We start from the raw sequence: 6557 nt of genomic DNA, 5'->3' as shown, positions 1-6557 counted from the left end.
AGAAAGTGTGGCTTTTGAGGGTGGGCCCCCTAAAGTACACTTCTTTTACACAGGCATCCTCTCTAATCTGCTGGAAATGTGGCTTGGTGTTCAGTGGATACAGTGATGGGGATAATGGACATTCCTGCCTAGTTTCCAACCAAGTGAAACTGTCTGTACAGTGTACTAATTAAGGATAATCCTATCAAACAGGTGAACATAGATAGCCAACAGGTGCCACCAGAACCAGGGATCAAATCTTGCTTTTTCCAGGTGGTGGGCCAGCTCAAAAGCAACCTCATCACAGACTTCATTACTCACTTCAGCTTCGATTCCTAGGACTTTATATTACTCTGCAACCTCAATTTCCACCTGGAGGACCCCACTGATCTGTGCTGCTCAGACCTCCAAAACAACATCGGACTCTCCCAGCTTGTCACGACCCAACACATATTGCAGGACACACACTGGATCTAATGTTCACCAGTGGGAACAAAATTAAATACATCTCCGCCTCACCGTTCACATGAATCAACCACTGCATCATACACTTTCCAATATCCACACCGCAAGCCAAAGCACACACCAGCATCAACCTGCGCAGCCAGAACTAAAACAAAATAACAGGAGCTAACTGGTGCAATGCCCTTGAAACAGACCAGCCCAACATCACTAAAAAACCTTGACACGGATATCAAAACCTCAACCAATGCATCAAGACCTGTACAGACGTGGAGTTTATAGGCAGTTTGAGCGGGAAACACAAAGGATGAAGATGAGACTGGAAACAGTGATCCACCTTGTAACATGAATTTCCTTTTATGAAGAATAATATAATAAGAAGAAGATCGAATTTCTGATAAAAACTGATACAGAAGATTTGACAACCCTGATGAAGTCCCAAAAGGGACGAAACTCGTTCGCTGGGCTGTATTGATTGCTTCTGTGAAATTGCATTATTTGAATAAAATTGGATTCAAAGATATAAACAATACTCCTTAATTTCTACTTTGAACTGGATCATGACTATTGGATAGAGTGTTGGAGAAGAATATAATCTTTGGGATTATTGATAGGACAATCATTGATTGAATTTAGCACGGCTTTTCCTTTTTGTTTTTGACTGAACCTTGTGTTTTGGTGACTTCGGGGCATTCACAAAATGTAGAGCTTTAGAATTAGCAAAAATGTGACCAACCACACACCAGTTCATCTTTTCTAGCCCACACTGCCAGTGTGCTTTTTCTTGTCCTGTGCAGACTCACATTCACCCATCAAACGTCACAGACAATGCAGAAAGCACAAACAGGCTAACTGGTACACAGACGACCTACAGAAATCCAAACGACACTACAAACAGCTGGAGAGAAAATGGAAATCCAACCATGAAGCCCATACCACAACCACCTGCAAGGCTGCACGTAGGCACTACCACCATCTCCTGAGAAACACTAAGAGAAGAACCATAAACTAATGTATTGAGACAAGCTCCAACAGCTACAAAGAGATCTTTGCTATTGTTAAGGAGTTCACCATTCCAAAGGTCACAGCCATCACAGGAACTATGTGACAACCTATCCAACTTCTTTCACAGAAAAATCAAAAAGATCTACAGCAACTTCGAGTAACAACCCAACCCTAAGTATCTTATAGCCAACCAGCCTATTGCCAACCAAGACACTCACCTAACCAACTGGAAAACGCTCACTAAGGAGGACACCACAGCTGTCATGAAAACAGTACACTCAGGGCCCCAACAGATCCTTACCCCATCACATCCACAACATGGAAGGACCACAGATCACCAAGTTCCTCACGCACATCATCAACTCCACCATCAAATCAACCACCTTCTCAGAAGACAAGAAACATGCAAGTTAATGCCCTCCTCAAAAAACCATTGTCCAGCCCCAGTGAGCTGAGCTACTTCTAGCCCATCTCCCTACTCCTGTACCCAGCCAAAGTGAAAGAGAAGGCAATCAATAAATAATTAATCAACCAACCATCTTGTACTCCACAACCTACTCAAACACACCTAGTCAGATATTTAGAGCAGCCACAGCGCAGAAAAAACACTCATCACAGCAATGGACGAAATCCACACAAAAATGAACTGAGAAGAAACTGCTGCTCTCATCCTACTTTACCTCTCTGTGGCTTTCGATACAGTATCACACTTCACCCTCATCAGAAGACTGCACGACAAAGGTATATAAGAACCGGCCTTCAACTGGATATGCTCTTTCCTCACAAAGAAGAATGCAGAGTCAGACTACCACCCTAAACATAGGAACCCAAGAACTTGATCTGAGGACTCCACCCGGGTTCATCACTCAGCCCAACCCTGTTCAACATCTACATGACTCTGCTCACCTACATCATCAGCGCACATGGCATAGCCATCATTTCCTACGCCAATGACATCCAATTCAACCGATCAATGTCCTACAAGCCCACCACCACCAAAACCAACTTTGCCAACTACATGATCATTGTAGCAGAGTGGGCACCAATTGTCTGAAACTCAACTCCAACAAGACGGAAGAGTTGATCTTTGGGAACAGGAACTTCCCCGGGGACTTAACCTTGAGGCCTTCAGAACTTGCTTCAACACCCACACAAACCAATCATGCAAGAAACCTAGCAATCATCCTTGCCAACAAACTGAACATGATACCACAGGTCAATGCAGTCAGCTCCTCCTGCTTCCATATACTCTGCATGCTTCGCAGGATCTTCAAATAGATATCCCAGAAAAACAGACCTACCATCACACAAGCGCTCATTCAGTGGCGGCTGGTAGAGAACGGTGGTGGGTGCGGGTAAAGCTGGGAGGGGGCTAGAAAAAAAATAGAAAAGAAAACGTACCTGGTGGTTGCTGTTGCCAGCCTCCGCCTCTCCTCCGACACTGAAGCCAGGAAGCACCCAAGTTCACAGACTCCCCTGACCAATCACAAAGCTTCCTTACAGCAGTGTTGTAATTTGTTTGCACTGGGACACTGGGCATGTTCTCCACCCAGGATGTGCAATACAGCCTGTGGAGAACATGCAAAGTGCGCATGACGGTTTGCCCTGCCCGAGACGGCCGGCCAAACAGTCGTGCGCACTTAAGGTCCAGCCACCACTCCTCCCTCGATGTCACAGGAGCCCAGCCCAGGCCCGACCGCTTAACTTGGCTGCAATGCAACTGCAAAACTAAAAATAAAATGAGAATAACTTTCTGTTATTATCATTTTATTTTTCCTTTGCACTGATTTTTAGCAGTGGGGTCATGCTCCACATCCCTAGCAGAGGAGCCACCACTGCCCTCATCACAAGCAGACTAGTCTACAGCAATGCACTTTACGCTGGAATCTCCAACCACCTCCTCCACTTGCGCGAGACCATCCAGAACGCCGTAGCAAGACTTATCCTCGACCTCCTACGATGCACCCACAACACACCACATTTCAGGGAGCTCCACTGGCTCCTCATACATAGACAATGCCAATTCAAACTCCTCATGCATGCATAGGAAGCAATGCACAACACAGGTCAACATACCTTAACAACTACCTTCATTTCCACTGATTCACCAGACACTTGTGTACAGCCTCACTCTCCCTTGCACAAACCTCTGGTATCCGCAAAAACAGAACAGGTGATCTGGCATTCGCCCACATTGCACCCAAAAACCTGTAATGAGGACCTACTACACATCAGGGCCTCCTTCTCGCTTCTTGACTTCCACATGAATTCTCAGAGGCTTTCTTAGGGAATTCTCCCTTAGGCACAAGCCTATACGGTAAACATCCTTTACAACGCATACGTTACTATGCATGCCATTACCCCGCATTTTATACTCTGCAAAATCTTTTACAATGCAGGGCTTTCCACCGCAAACCATTTCAACACATTCCCCAAAGTAACGCCCAGGTAGAGTTAGAATAGTAAATTGCGTTATAATGAGGAATGCGTTATAATGGATTGCGTTGTAAAGCCCTGCGCTGTAAAAGTGTTTGCGGGGTAAAAAATGCAGGGTAATGGCACGCGTTGTAAAAGCATGGAGGGTAAAGTGTCCTATTACGCCTATACACCTGCTTAACTGCCTTGATACCCTACTGGGTGGTGAGTCGCGCTATACAAATCCACATAACATAACAAAAGCCTTTACTGCACCATGAGATAATATTGCTGGAGTTCCTCTCAGCTTTCTCTATGACCTGAGCCGCCCTCCAGATACTGTCAGAGGACGATTTCTTGCTAATATGTTCCTACCCAGTCTCCTTTTTTTCCAAAGGAGGAAATGGTAAGATGCAATACTTCTTCCCTTTCCTTTGTTCACTAGTAGAGATCTGTGTGATCTGCACGTCACCTGTCTGACATAGCCTCCTACGAGGTCGAGTCAACTATACACACGACGCTGGGTGATAATACCCGTTATTTAAGCGCTAATAGAAAGTTAAGTTTGTGCTGTAATGTGGTTAAAATTTGTGAAAGGGAAAAACAAAAGTGTATGAAAAATAATCTCATGTTTACCGAAGGAACTGTGGTTACACCGGATCTATAAAAAAGAGGCCGCAAGAACGACTCCGGTCTTTATTTTTGGTGACTGGGTAGTTGGACACAGTTTGAATTTGCGGTTCTCGGCCTACTTCTCGGTCCCAAAACAGCTCTGCCCGCAGCCCGGCCGAGGCAAAATTATAGAGACGGATTCTGCGCAACTACAGGCCTCTCCGGCTGACAGCCTGAGGGAGGGGCTTTTATTCAGCCCACACACAACGATTGTATGTAAAAAACTAACCTTCATTTGGGTTCCTGCCTGAGCGGCAGGTCGGAAAAACACAATTGAGGTCTTTCTGTTTGAATTGGGAAGCATTTGCAATCTTATTGGCCCACACTCTAGGCTAAGTAGCAAATTAAGAATGCTCTATTTAATCCTTCAGTTTTGTCTCCATTACTATGATTTATAAAGTGGAGTTCATTACACCATTCAGTTTAGCTTCAGTAAGACACAACGAGGCAGGTCGGTGACAAATTGAGTGAGAGGGCGTGCGTGCGTGACAACGAGGTGCGTGAGTGTGCGTGCGGGTATAGTTTGTGTGAGAGAGAAAGAGAGAGAGATGTCTTTATAATAATTAGGAAGACAAAAGAGTGCGAGTGTTGCTTTTGTAGTGATATCACTGCCTGATGTTAGGCTCGTGGATTGATGCCATTCTCTGACGTCACTGACTGATGTCATGTTCTAGAATGGTGTCACCCTCTGATGTCAGATTCCTGCACCAATGTAACAACCCGCCGTCCAGTTGCTGGGCCGATGTCTGAGCCTCTTGCCAGGTTTTCGGACGGACATCTAAGTCTGTCGCCGTCTAGGAGAGATGTCTAGGTCTGTCATCGGACTCTTGGAGAGATGTCCAAGTCTGTCATGGGTATGGGTGCTGAGTATCGTGGACAAAATATCGTCCGACAAACATATTGAGTTCTAGATATCCTTTGCAGAAATAACTCCCCACTGAAGTTAATAATACAAAATCAACATCTAGTGTTGCAAAATGTTTCTAAATGATATTTAAGACATACTATTTATGCAAGATGATATATGTCTTATCAATAGTCTGAAATAAAATCTTTCTACCAACATAGCAAGTATGCATGTATTGTATATTGTGCATGACATTATCACCGTGGCCGGTTTCTAGCACCTTACTAGACAGGGTGTATTTATATCATGGATTTGAATCCTGAGGAAGGCTACTGAGCCATAGGCGCTTGAGGGTTGACTGAAACATGTAGACTAACAAAGGATTCCAGAACAAACGACATTCCTAAGCATCACACATAAATGTAATCTTTTTTAGAGGAACTCCAAATAAATTCAAGCCCGAGTATTCTACTAGAAAATTTGAACTTTTATTACCTTTTGATCTCATCTTATTTATCCATTTTATTTAAGTGTTCCCGGAAGTGGTAACACCCACCCAAATAAGTTTTAATTGTTGGTGTGTATGGAACCCAGTGATGCAGTATGCCACACATTTTGGATAAGGGATCCAGTTGCAGGAAATGTCTCTATCCTGATTCTTTGAGGCTACGGACCACATTGGGATTGTTTCATTTTTCATTTGTATCTTAGCAACAGCAATAACCTGTTGTGTTATTTGCATACATTGAGACGTTGGCAGGGCCACCAAACATTCCTTTCACGCCCTCATTTGTATAGATATCTGACGTCATAGTCTGACATGGTGCGCTCTCACGTCTTGGGGTGATATTGCAGTGTGATGTCATAGTCTGACATCAGGTTCCAGGTCTTCATACGTGACACATACTCACACGTCGCATGAGGTATCCACATGCACAAACCTAACAATTATATACACACACACACTTGCCATTTACACACACACACTCGGGTTACACAGAGACACCTATTTCTTGTGGGATTTCCATTCCCATACACTTTAATTGAATTAAAACCCAAACACATACACACCACCTCGCTCTTTCTCGCCTGGGTATCCGCACACACCTTCTGTGAGTTTAGCCCCCTCACGGCCCCCCTTCCATTGAAAGGTCCCAACGCTTCCTTCCTTTCCACC

This window comes from Lissotriton helveticus, chromosome 7 (assembly GCF_964261635.1).
Source record: "Lissotriton helveticus chromosome 7, aLisHel1.1, whole genome shotgun sequence".
Taxonomy (NCBI): domain Eukaryota; kingdom Metazoa; phylum Chordata; class Amphibia; order Caudata; family Salamandridae; genus Lissotriton; species Lissotriton helveticus.
Note: the sequence above shows the minus strand (reverse complement) of the source record.